At 33.0% G+C, this 14,276-nt stretch overlaps 1 long non-coding RNA gene across 1 annotated transcript in view; it reads right to left on the bottom strand.

The window, feature by feature from the left end:
* The window catches only part of LOC124362941, a 27,464-nt gene extending 23,625 nt beyond the window's left edge, over positions 1–3,839 (bottom strand). Inside the window, exons 1-2 of the long non-coding RNA XR_006922508.1 lie at positions 1,749–3,839; positions 1–762 (exon numbers count right to left, since the gene is read on the bottom strand). The exon at positions 1–762 is cut by the window's left edge and continues 63 nt beyond it. This is a non-coding gene — a long non-coding RNA (uncharacterized LOC124362941). The remainder of the gene's footprint in view (positions 763–1,748) is intronic.
* Positions 3,840–14,276: the final 10,437 nt, after the last annotated feature.

The raw sequence follows: 14,276 nt of genomic DNA, 5'->3' as shown, positions 1-14,276 counted from the left end.
CACAAGCTAAACATCTCACTACAAATGTCTACCACATTAAAATATTACCTCAGAAACAAGGTTTTACTATTTGTGTAGTGTTCACCAATGTATTTGAGTAAAGGAAAAATATTTTTTTTACTATTCGGATTGTTGTAACAACAAATATGGAGAAAACTGCTTTGTGTTTAAAATTTAAGCTTTCTCCACTTTAACTCATCATTATTAAAATCTTATTACAGTAAAAATATTTTGTGTATGCCTTTTAAAGAACAACATTCTAAAAATTAAGAGTTGTAAGTTAATAATTAAAGGCATAATACATGTTTTTGTAAATCCTTACAACATTGGTTATTAGCTATTATTTTGAGATTTTGAAAATACTCTATGATACTTTACGTACTGGTTGAGAATACTTGTTAAAATTTGTACTAATTTAATTTTACATCAACCCACAAATGAAAGATATTTCAAAACAGTTTTTGGTGATTACAACGGGTGAACAGTGGTTGCTTCCTGGGCCGGGAGTACAGTCTGTGTTTTCAGGTGACAATTGATGAGCTCCTCATGGGTCACCTAGATGAGGTGAGGTGATCGCACGCTGCGGAGAGAAAGAGTGGGGGCAGAGCCGAGCAGTACCGATAAATCCCAAAAATTCGACTGGTCAGAGCCAAGCAGTTCCGACAAACCCAGAACATGCAGCTGATTGCAACCTCAGTTCTAAACGGTTCTGATTTCTGTTATCTATTACGAATTAATGAGTTGTTTTATATCCAAACATATCTGCAAAACATAGAAAATATATAGAACGTATACTACATTAATGTTTATCGAATTAATTATATTAATATTGAACTTTCTTTATAATTCCAAAGACACTTGACAAAATGTGAGATGGTGCACAACGAATAAAGTGTCATAATTTCATCATATTTTGCATATAGGCTTAAACCGACGTTAAATATATTTTTTTGTTTTATTGGAAAGCTATTCAAATTAATAGGGCAAAAGAAACATAGTATAATGTGGAGTCCTTAATTGGTAGTAAATAAATTAATAATTACGCTACAAAAGCTGTAATAAGAGTTATGTAATAGCTATAATAAACTAAGGGGATTAAAAAAGAAACCTGTGAGTAAATATTCAACCAAAAACATAATTATAGAAATATGACAAAATCAATGACAACTAACTAAAGACCTAAAATAGCACGTGACATCATTAATAGATACAAAATTTTTCTAATTTTACTATGTTAATGTAACTGACATATTCAGTTTAAGATCATATGTGAGTATATGTTTGGTTTTCAACTTTAAACACCACTTTTATGGTTGCGTAGAAATATTTATGTAATACATATGATTAAAATAATTTAGTCCTACTGATATCTAATGCTATGAATATACAGATTTATGATATAATTACATTTACACTAATTTATACAATTTGTTGAAGTCTCCCATTGTCACTCAGAAGGCTTAATTCCAGAGAAATGTCTATCTTTTTCTCCTCTGTGAGGCCTCTCTGCGAGGGTTTTTGTTCTTTTTGGTGGAAAGAAAACGTATCTGTTTAGTAACATTGGTATTGCCTGGTTGCCTTCTGTTACACTTTTCTTCCTAAAAATAAAGTCTATAAATTTGACAGAATTTTCCGTCGCATAGGTTTTAACTGCTATTACTTGTTTTAAATTTAATTCAATTTAACTTTTACTACTAAACAATAAATACTGGTTTAGTTAAAACTGCTCATTAAGTGATTGGACTTACCTTAACTGGTATCTGCGCAGTAGTGGCCATTGCATCTAATTTAGTTAATATTTGTGTCAAATGGTTATCAATATAATCTTTTTGGTCTGAAGTAGTTTCTTTTCATGTATTCCATCACAATGTCATTTTTTCATAAATTCTCTTTGGGCGAGCCTCGTCATTAGGAGTGTTGTTTTTGTCATATGAAATTTCTTATAGTATTTGCTCTTTTAAGTTCGTATCATCATCAATGGTCAATTTTCAAAACCCCAGTCTATACATTTCCAAAGGAGATTCATCAGTTTTGCTACAGAGTAAGCAAGCCACCAAATGGATATGCTTGCACATGCAGTTTTTTATACTATTGTCCATACACGAACATATGTATTCATGAAAACAGGAATTACAACGTAGGCACAAAAGTACACAACAGTTGCATTCTTTAACTTTTTTTACTGAATAAAATTCTTGTGCTTTAGAAGATAACACTTGCCATTTATTTTCCAATGTAATGATGTTATAGTCAGCAATCTCATAGCTTTCTTTATGCCGTCTAGGTAGTCTACATAACATTTATAGTTTTGTAAGTACTTTACCTTTTTCCAATTTTATTAAGCTGTCAAAAAGTTTGTCCCTAATCAGATTTAGTAAAGCACATAAGGTTTTATCCAGTCTTTGCACTTTTTTTCCTTCCAGATAAAAATATTTCAACACTGTATTGAAGCTCTCTATTGACATATTAGTGTTTATGCCAGCATTCATGCGGTAGCAATATGCCCAAAGCTTAAAACGGTGGTTTTTTACGTAATAATCTTTGAAATAGTTGCCGAAGACAGAAGTATCTTGTTCACTATCAAACTTTTTAAGGCTCCTTCAAGTAGGGTATGGAAAGTATTTATGTCCCTGTCTTGTAGCAAAGTTTGCAAAATTTTAAAAGTGGCGTCTCTTTAATTTCTTTTGACTATATTATGTTTAAATTCTTTTTCCACGCTCTCAGTATATACCATGTACAAAATAATCTTACTTGCATTGGGCCCATGACCTTTACCCAGGCATTGTAAAAGGTTTCTTCCATGTCAGACATAAAAACATTTGTCTGTACAACACCTACCATATCTTTTATTTTTTGAAAAAATAAAGACATTATGTTGTCATCTCCCCTATCACTAAACATTAAAGCAGTTGGAAATCCTTCTTGGCTGGCATCTAAAGTTAAAATAGTACAGAGCTGAAAATTCTGCTTATTGATACCGTCTATACATATGGTATCTTTCCCATATTTATTAAGCAACACCTTTTGACCTTCTGACATATAAATCAGAACAAAATCGTCTTTTGTTAATTCGTGATAGTCATTCAATGTTCCTCCTTATGGTTTATAAAACACACAAGCTGTATCTTTTGAGTCCTTCAGTTGACGATACCAGCATTCAACACTTATTGAGTCAAAGGGATGTTTCTGCGCCTCAGAGGTTAGGTTAAAATCCCTTTCAATATTGGCGATGTCTTTTCTTGTTATTAGATGCAATCTTTGCAGCTCTTGGTTGGTTATTGTACTTCTGACCATTCGAAGTACATCATGGTGGGGAGTTTTACAAGCTAATGTTTTGCAATACACTTTCTTTCTTCGGTAGTCAACCATGTATGCTTCAGTTCACTTTTATGACCAACATGAAGAGGCATATACTATTTGTATTGATGAAACATTTTATTTTGAGATCATTGTGAGATTTTTTTTCGTGCAACCTTAAAAATGTCAAAGAACTATATATGGCATTGCATTTAGAACATTTCAAAAGTTTTTGTTGCTGTTTGTGATTTGTATGTTTTGACAGATGCCTTTTAAGATTTTACTTGTACGCAGTGCTGTAGCTGCATTTGTCGCATTTAAGTAAGTTTGAATCATCTTGTTGTAAGTGAACTGCATTCAAATGAATTTGTAAATTTCTCTTGCATGCAAAATTTTTATTACACAATAAGCAAGAATAATCGACTTCAGGCAATAGTTTTCCCTTACAATTTATCTTGTGAATATTTCACATATGACAATTTCGATAGTGTTTTCTTTTAAACACTTTGTCACAAATATAACATTTTAGTGAAGATTCAGAGTGTCAGCGTTCATCTGGAAAAGGAATAGATGATAACACAAAGACTCCTATCTGAATTATACAATTTTGATTCATAAGATATAGGTATGAGAGCTCTGCTTTATTTAAAACATACCAGCTAAAAATAAGATTAATTGAGGCGCTCAGAATGATAGTGGGGCAACCAACAAATACTGTAATTGTCTATTTTGCATACTGGGTACTTAAAATAATCCGATTTGTAAGAAACTTGATAAGTATATTTGTATAAGCGTTATTTACATAAAAAATGAACTTACTAGTTTTATCATAAGTATGTGTATTTCACAAAACAAAGTTTCAAATCCGAATCCAAATTACTTTTGATGGTTAAATCATGTGGTTGAGACTAAGTTTTACATATACTATCCGGAATATTGGAATAGTGAATTTAATTATATAAAGTATTTATATGTGTTATGTAAAGTATATAATTATATGTGTTTAATTATATAAAGTAAAATTAAAGACAAAAAACATTTTGGCCATTATCTTGAGGTTAAATATTGTTTAACCGATTTGTTTATTGGTGTATGGTAACTTAAATTGATTGAGATGGTATAGCTAATATTATGGAGTTAGAAATCCCTGTCTCTCTATAGTAAAACACTAATACGTGTTGTTTATAATCCAACTCACCTAAAACTAGTAATTTTATTTAAGTTTCTTTTTCTTTGAAATTAAATCTCTCGTTTGCTTAGGTAACTTTGCTATTATTACAATAAAAGATAGTGTATATATCATATTATTTAAAATACGTATGGCCTAAACAGGGTGGTCCCACTTTGTAACCATAAACCTCGTCATGGGAAAACCTGCTACCTGTCCGGTAGTAGATATAAAAGATGTGTTGGCCTAGCACTGCGAGGTGTGACATCTTATACTCCGTACCGCCAAGGCAACCCTGTGATGAATATTAAGAGTATGATATGTTAAGGTTTACAACACTACTTTAGCGTGGTACCCAGTCTGCAGAGTTTTGTACCAGTCTACTACAGTAACGATAAAACAGACCAGTTATTTTGAAACTATTCTTTAAACTATTTAGTTCTACTATTTACTCTTAAATAGACTTATTATCTACATTGTAGTCACTAATATTTATTAGTAGATGATTATTAGTTATTTATATTTTATTAATTGATATATACAAAAATGTAATGTTCTCTTTTGTAAAATTTAAAAAATGTTAAAGAATACAAATCTCAAGTCAAATACTATTTAAGAGACCGCTATATCTTTGGTTGTGTACTTACAGTTTTTGCAAAAATTTGATTTTTAAAATGTGTTATAAAATGAATTAAACGCATCATTGCATAACTTGCCATATCAGGAGTAATTTTATTTCTTTAAGTAGGTCAACTATAAAAACACGTTTTGATTAACATTTAATTTTTTGTATGCCATGCACTCTTAGATTTTTGCTAGAATTGTCTACCATAGTTAGACAATCTTTGTAGAAACTTATAGAAAAGTGTAACAATAAAAGCGAATGAAATAAAATATTTTTAATAGTATAATCGGCAAACTAAAGGTGTTGTATTTTTATTTCTTCGTTACTACTAACAATGTCAGCATTTATCATTAAAAAGTCACTAAAACACAACTAGCCTCAACAACGAGACATAAGAATGATGATAAGACTATAATCGGTAGGTGTTCATTGGCATTATTCACTCGTCTCTGTCGCTCGAAACCTTGATTAAGAAGGATCTATAATCAAGGCTCGAAGCAAGGGAAGTGTGCTAAAGGGCTTTTATTGTATTTCTCAAGCATTACTTGTTTGTGCATTGACTCTTCATGCTAGGCACAAGTTTTGTGCTGTCTGTCTGTCAGCTGCTGTAGATAAAATATCAAAACAAATAAACACGAATTTGAACTAAGAGCATGGTTCAACAACGAAAATGATTTCAGTTTGACATAAGTTTAAATTTACCCCGAATGTTTTTACCACTGTGGGTGTTACAAGCCCCAACACCCCTCTATTTGGACTAAATTTTAGATAATTTTGTTAGTAATTTTTATAGATTAAAATTTGTCTAAAGATTATTAGTATCATTCCATTATTTACTAAAATCAACTATTCACAAACATTACATACATTTCTCTTCAAAAAATTTTGTCCCTCCCTGAAATTTGCTGATCTGGGCTATAGCCATTTAAGCACATATGTCTATCCAGCTTTGTGCCTACACTACAAAATAGGTTAAGTGGTTAAGTGAGGTTAAGTGGTAGAGAGGACTTTATAGTCCTAACTTCGCCTCTAATAAAGTCATTTTTCATTTCATTTCAAAATAAACCAGATAAATTAAAATGTGGTTCCTGTTATTGTAACTCTAGTGGTTAGTCTGTGGTTATTTCAAACTCTGGTATCTATACGTTTTAATCTGAAAGCAATTTCATCTTTACAGTACTGTAGCGTTTTTAAAGCTACATTGATTTATTTTTTTAATTAAAACTTAAATTAAATGAAAATTTTGGGATCGAAATATTGGGACTTAATTTTAGATTAGATTGTGAAAAGTCAGGGTAAAAACGAACATGTAATCCTTTGGCAAGTTAGTACTGGTAGTTTTAAATTGTTAGGAAGGCAGGTTGACTGCCTTGAATTGATTAGAACTTGTTTTGTTGCGAGTATTGTTCTTCTGGTTTGATACAGCTGGACCAATGAGAGAACACCGCGGATGTCCTGCAAAGTTGATTGGAAATGGAAGTATATAAGCGCCCGCTCATAATTTTCGCCCTTCTTTTGGTTATTTTCGTGAGTAAGTTGATTACAGTGCGCCGTGTTTCTTAATTTTTTTTCCACGAGGGATTTTGAGGAAAAAATTAAATTCATAGAAACAACAGAGCAATCTGCATAACTTATTCTCGAGGAACAATAGAGCATAATAGAATCATACAAGTTAAATTTGGTTCATACTTGCAAGAAAAGTGAATTAAAATTGAACTTTGTTAATAACACTTTAATTGAGATTTGGAAAAGTAGTAATTTATTAATATTTAACTGGAACTGTTTTATTGTGAATTATTAATTGGAAATTAATTGAACATTAATAATTGTTTGAGAGAGTTGTAACCTGAATTGCAGAGACTTGAAAGTTAAGGTTCAACTAGTGTAAAGAGAAGTTTAAATTTTTATTTTTTGAATTGTGGGTTTACTAAGAAGTGAACATTTTAATTTTAGTTATTTCCAAGAGGTATTAGATTTTTATTTTAAAACTTTAATATTTTATTTTAGAAGAGAGCTCTGATTTTTAGTTTGATTTGTTTGATTAATATTTTTTATTTCTTGCCAAAGGAACTTTTAAATTTACTAAAAAGGTTTGTCAATTCTTTGTGGAAAATAGAGTGATAAAAATTCTGAAACGTTGAACTTATTAATTTGCCAGTTTAAAATAAATCCATTGTTTTTAATTTAGAACTGTGATTTTTATTTTAGACAAACCAGATAATATTTAATAGTTAACAAATTTAGTAATACATTGTACTTAATATTCACTAGGAGCTTACTAATCAAAAAATATTTTTTATCGTCTTGGATGTCTTATTGATAATTTAAATATTAATACTAATATATTAATAATATTAAGGAATATTAATATCTACAATCCTAGTCGTTATATTGACTGCGCCACTCTGCTAGTAAAGTATCCAGTGAATTTTTAATAAACTTATACAAACTGTTATAAAATGTGTTAGAAAACTTTGGCAAGAACTTGTGTCATATACAATTAAGTTGTGATAGTTAAGTTAAATTTATTTAACCAAAAATGGCTCTCAAAGTGGACTTTTTAAGTAAGGACGAATTAATTTATGAACTGTGGTTCCGTGTGAGAAACTAGTACATATGACACTGTAGACAATCTTAGGAAATGATTGAGTAAACATACCAACTGGCGGGACCGTGGTGAGCTGCATGCAGGTAATTCGGCACGTCCACTACAGAAAGTCTACATGGATGTATTTGGACCTCTGCCTAGATCTTCAAGACGGGATGAATTCATCTTAATCATAGTGGACGACTTCACAAGGTGCAATTGGGCCGTGCCTCTCAGGAAAGTGAATTCAGGTACAGTGTTGTAAACTTTAGAGAGTAATATTTTTTTTAACTTTGGTTTGCCGGAAGTTATTGTAAGCGACAACGCTACTTACTTTATCAGCGAGGAATTAAGGGAAAATTATTTCAAATGGGGTGTGAAATTAATCACTACAATCCCGTACAACCCCCAGGGTAACAAATCTGAAAGATATTTTAGAAACTTAAATTCAATTTTGACATGCTTGTATAGTGATTGCAAAAGGAACTGGGACTCTGATTTGAGTAAAATTCAATAAGCAGTTAACTCCTGTGTGAATGACAGTACCGGGTATAGCGCATATTCTTTAATGTTTAATTTTAAACCTAACAATGAGTTGGATTTAAAGTGGAACTTAAAATCAATTTTTGAAAATTTAGTGCCAAAGGAAAAATGTCAAAAATATGCCGAGGCGTTGGAAAATTTAAATAAACAGTTTATTAAAAATTCGAAGTTAAGGCCCTATAATAGAAACCACTGAAAGTTTAAAATTAATGATGAAGTGTTTTGTAAAATACCTGGACACAGAAATAAATTGGATAGGAAATTTGACGGACCTTACAGGATTGTGATTATTATCTCAGAGAACAGTTATATAATACAGCACACCAAGGACTTAAAAATTTTGAAAAGAGTGCATCTACAAGATTTGAGACCCGCCTAAGTGAAAATTAATTAGATCATTTGGACAATTAAGAACAATTGGACAATTTTTCTTTCAGCATAAAAATTTAAAAAAAAACCATAGTAAAATGTCATAATTGAGTAACCATAGGCCAAGTCAAGGTTTTGTGTTTTCTTTCAGGTATCAAAGAAAAAGGGGATTTTTATAACATATAAATAAATATTACATGAAGAGGATAATTACATGGCCTCAGGACTTTAAAATTAAGAAATGTAGTATTTAATAATAGTGTCTACAACCATTATACTGTCTGATATTAGTATAAAGACATTATAATTATTGATGTACAAACATTCCTTCTTGTGTGTCCAATTTCATGTTTCTATTTGTTTATAGTGAATGAATGAGAGAAAGAAATTTAGGTCAACCCCCCCCCCTTGTAATCCAATGTAAATAACTTGTTAGTAATTAAATAAAGGGTCTTAAATGTGTTAATAAAGTTTATGAAGGAAAGAATGAGCAATCTTCGAGTTGGATAAAAATTAAAATTTTTTGAAAACGAAAAGAGACAAGCTCTGAAATTCCGACATAAATGGTGACGAAGGGGACTTGTGTCATAGTAAGAGAGAATGTTCTGTTCGTATGTGGAATGCTGTGGAGGTGAGATTCGGGACAACACTGCCGCGTTTACACGAGGCCAGTTGGTAGTCCAGTTGACTGGCGCCAGTTTATTGTGAGAACTGGAGGCCAGCTGACTGGCTCCAGTAACCGTTTAGACGTATCCAGTTGACTGCCGCCAGTTGAGCTAGAACCATGGAGGAGAGTGCATCTACAAGCCTCACCCGCGTTGAGTTGAATAACATTTTTCGAGATTTGTGTCGAGATTTTGTGAGTGAATCCTCTAAGGTGCTGCAAGAAGAACTTAACAAGAAACGAGAGTGGACAAGAAAATGGATTTTACGGAGAGATTCATCTGGGGCCTCATCTCAGCTGTTATCAGAATTGCGATTAGAAAATCCCATTGAATATAGAGCTCTATTGAGAATTAGTCCTGTTATTTTCGATGAACTTCTGCATCGAGTATCGCCCTTGATTGCCAAACAAGACACTGTTATGAGAGAAGCTCTAACTCCCAAGTTAAAGTTGGAAGTAACATTGGCATATTTAGCTACGGGAGCAAGTTATAGAGTTCTACAGGCTATGTTTCGAGTTTCGAAACCCGCAATTTCAAAATTTGTGCCAGAAGTTTGTGAAGCTTTGTACACCTGTCTGCAGGAGTTTATTTAGGTACACAACATTTTGCTTTATAGTATAGTTGCAAACTTAAAAATCAATGTTACTTTAATCAGTTTTATACAAACCATATAAAAAATATAAGATTTATTTTGCATTATTAAGTTCATTGATAGAAACGTAAACATTAACATGACATGACTTATGGGTCCCTTATATAGGGGGTTTTTGCCCCCAAGTGACTATGGTATATATAGTCCCCCTATAAAACGCCTATGGTAAAAATGGATATTAAAGGATATTAAGTAAGGACTTTTTACTGAATATAAGATTTGTTTAATTTCACTCACATAATTTTCATTACAAAATTTAAATTATACAAACAAACTTGTATTCAAATGTTAGCATTGGTGTAGTAGTCGGCAAGATAAGATGCGGGTTCCATCAGTAAAAATTGATTTGCCTCTTGTACAGACGTCCCTGGAGAAAGTGATACATCACTGCTTTCCACGGAGCGCACAGACGAGCCTGAGTGTGACGGAATGATAGTTTTGTCAATTAAGTCTTGCATACGGCATTCGTTGAGTACCGAAAGGATTTTCATTTCCGTTTCAGGAGCCCTGCGAGGGGTCAGTTTTTTTAGATGGGCTGCTACTAAATTGCCGAACGCATCCCACTCATTTTGTTCTGAAGGTTTTGTGTTCAAGGAATCGTTAACCCTTCACTCCACTTTTTAGACGTCATGGTGTAAAAAAGTACAAAATATGTTGAACAAAACTAAATAGAAAAGTGCACTACAGTAGGGGTGTTGCATGCAGACAGGTCTGTACTGGACTGGACCGACTGGCCGGAGTCGTTCACAAGTTTTCAGTAGGCCGCGCCAGTCTCAGTTTTTGGTGGTGGGGGAACTGGACTGGCGTCAAATCTACTCCTCAAGCCAGTGCACTGGATCGGCTTTTTCCCACTGGACTGGAGTGTCAGCTGGCGCCGGTAGCGTTTACACGAGGCCAGCTAGCAGTCCAGCTGACTGGCTCCAGTCAGCTGGACTGCTAGCTGGCCTCGTGTAAACGCGGCTTTACCACAGCGAGGGGTAGTGAGCTACGCTACGGACTACGGGTACGACACGGCTGCATCGACGCTCACAAACTGACGGAAGTAACTGAGGGCGACAGGACGTACATAGATAGATGTCGACAGGAGGATACCGGAGAGGACAAAATTCCTTTGACTGGGAAAGACTGACCTGCTGTAGATAGTAAAATTAGAATTGTGAGGGGAATAGGCTTCGCTATCTCGAGTCATTAACCTACATTCCTTTTATAACTGTCAATCTCTATTTGTTTAACTCTTCTGTCTGTTCCAAAAACATTGGTGGGTAACTAAATGATGTACGTTTTAAAAACATTTTTTAATTGCTAATTGGTGTTAAATTTCTTTTATTAACTCAGGGCCGTATTTAGAAGTAAAGAAGGGGGGTGAAGTAGCGATTTTAAAGCTACATTGATTTATGTTTTTAATTCAAACTTAAATTAAATGAAAATTTTGGGATCGAAATATTGGGACTTAATTTTAGATTAGATTGTAAAAAGTCAGGGTAAAAACGAACATGTAATCCTTTGGCAAGTTAGTACTGGTAGTTTTAAATTGTTAGGAAGGCAGGTTGACTGCCTTGAATTGACTAGAACTTGTCTTGTTGCGAGTATTGTTCTCCTGGTTTGATACAGCTGGACCAATGAGAGAACACCGCGGATGTCCTGCAAAGTTGATTGGAAAGGGAAGTATTTAAGCGCCCGCTCATAATTTTCGCCCTTCTTTTGGTTATTTTCGTGAGTAAGTTGATTACAGTGCGCCGTGTTTCTTAAATATTTTTTCCGCGAGGGATTTTGAGGAAAAAATTAAATTCATAGAAACAACAGAGCAATCGGCATAACTTATTCTCGAGGAACAATAGAGCATAATAGAATCATACAAGTTAAATTTGGTTCATACTTGCAAGAAAAGTGAATTAAAATTGAACTTTGTTAATAACACTTTAATTGAGATTTGGAAAAGTAGTAATTTATTAATATTTAACTGGAACTGTTTTATTGTGAATTATTAATTGGAAATTAATTGAACATTAATAATTGTTTGAGAGAGTTGTAACCTGAATTGCAGAGACTTGAAAGTTAAGGTTCAACTAGTGTAAAGAGAAGTTTAAATTTTTATTTTTTGAATTGTGGGTTTACTAAGAAGTGAACATTTTAATTTTAGTTATTTCCAAGAGGTATTAGATTTTTATTTTAAAACTTTAATATTTTATTTTAGAAGAGAGCTCTGATTTTTAGTTTGATTTATTTGATTAATATTTTTTATTTCTTGCCAAAGGAACTTTTAAATTTACTAAAAAGGTTTGTCAATTCTTTTCTTTGTGGAAAATAGAGTGATAAAAATTCTGAAACGTTGAACTTATTAATTTGCCAGTTTAAAATAAATCCATTGTATTATTTTATTTTAGAAGAGAGCTCTGATTTTTAGTTTGTTTCTAAATATAAAACATAATTTGGCGTATTAGTAGGGAGAGAGAATAATTGTTTAATGAAATATTTTTGAACCGACTCAACCTTCTCGTTTTCAAAGCATCCCCACACCTGAGCGCCATAACACAAAATAGACCGTATTATTGTATTGTAACACGTGTATTTACCACTCAATGGAACTTTGTTATTTTTTAATAATTCCACCCAAATTGAACTGATTGCAAATTCTGCCGATTTTGATTTTTCTTCGAAATGTAATTTCCAGGCGCTATCAGTACAATATCGTCCGCGAAACATCAACACAATAACTCGCTTGCCTCCAAATCTGCATCCTCCTCCCAAAACATCCGGTAAATCGTTAATAAAAAGAGATAATAATAACGGACTCAAAATGCAGCCCTGTCTGAGGCCCATCTGTATGGCAAAACTACAGGTCAGCCCCTCCCTGCACCACACACTAGCAGACGTGCCATTGTTCAGGTGTTTTATAGTCTGTAACATCCGCGTCAATACTCCCAAACACTATAACGTGTGTATTAACGATTTTATATCGGCAAAATCGAACGCAGAGGTGAATTCCACAAAACAACAATACAATTTTCCTGAATCCATCGATAAACTTAAACTTATCATACATGTTAAATTAAATATGTTGTCAATCGTGGAATAACCCTTTCTAAAACCAGCTTGAAATTCGGTAATAATCCTTTTTCCTCAATCCAATTACATAACCTGTTATTCAACATACCAGTAAACAATTTAGCAATACAATCAATAAACGAGAGACCACGGTAATTTGTTGCCACATTTGGGCTTTCTTTTTTACGTAACGGGTATACTATGGATTTTTTGAAACTTTCTGGTATAATGCCATCTTTATAAATTTTGTTATAAATTGTTAGTAAAGCGGTAAGTAAGGAATTTGGAGTATTTTAGAAAATTTCATAGGGAACTCTGTCAAAGCCTGGGGCTTTACCAGACTTAGCTTTAAATAATACAGTTTTTAATTAAATTTCAGAGAATTCCGCGTCCAAATAATAATCTGCTACTGCCGGCTTCGCATAGCTGACACCACTGGCTAGAAGTGGAGGGTTCAATAGATTTTCGAAGTGAACCATTCTTCAGGTATAATATTCCCTATATCCTTATTAGAATGTCTTTTAAAATGAGTGATCGCCCGCCAATAGTTCCTTGTATCTCTGACTTGGTTTAGATTTTGAACGACTTTATTATAATATCAAATTTTTTTGTCCCTACACATAATTTTGTAAAGTTTATTTGCTTCCAAATATTTCATTCTGACGCTGCTAGAGTTTGCTCTGCGACAAAAAAATTAAGTAACTTAAATACGCGTTTTCTTAATTTTAAACATTGATAATCAAACCAAGGCTGTTTGTTCTTTAAATAATTCTTCCGATTATGTATTAATTTGAAACTTGCTGCATTAATTATGCTTTCGGTTACCCTACATACATTTTATTGGTTGTCATTACTCAATTCATAATCTATAAATACACTATTTATTTTATTAACATAAGTTCTACTCTCGTTATCTGTCCATTTCAATTTAGGTAACAATGGTAGCGGTCTTTCCCTCTCCCCTCTTCCCTCAACGGCAAGGTGACTCACTTCAAAAGTTACTTCGATTGGAAAATGGTCAGAACCGGGGTGAGAAACCACTTGAAAGTCACGGACGAGGTGTAAACAGTCTATTGACACTGCCACCAAGTCAATAACAGAGCAGCCCATAGTACCTACAAAAGTGCATTCTCCTTTTTGATCTCCTGGAGATCGTCCGTTTAAAATAATTATTCCTAAATGATCGAATAGTTTCAATACTCGTTTCCCTTTCCCATTCAAAATTGAATCCTTCGATTTTCTAATAACACTAAGGTACTATTTAACATTAGTTCCGTTATACTCTGCTCAAAACCAACTCTTCCATTGACATCACCTAAAATTAC

The sequence above is a fragment of the Homalodisca vitripennis genome, chromosome 1 (genome assembly GCF_021130785.1).
Source record: "Homalodisca vitripennis isolate AUS2020 chromosome 1, UT_GWSS_2.1, whole genome shotgun sequence".
NCBI classification, from domain to species: Eukaryota; Metazoa; Arthropoda; class Insecta; order Hemiptera; family Cicadellidae; genus Homalodisca; species Homalodisca vitripennis.
Note: the sequence above shows the minus strand (reverse complement) of the source record. Positions and strands in the feature narration are given on the sequence as shown.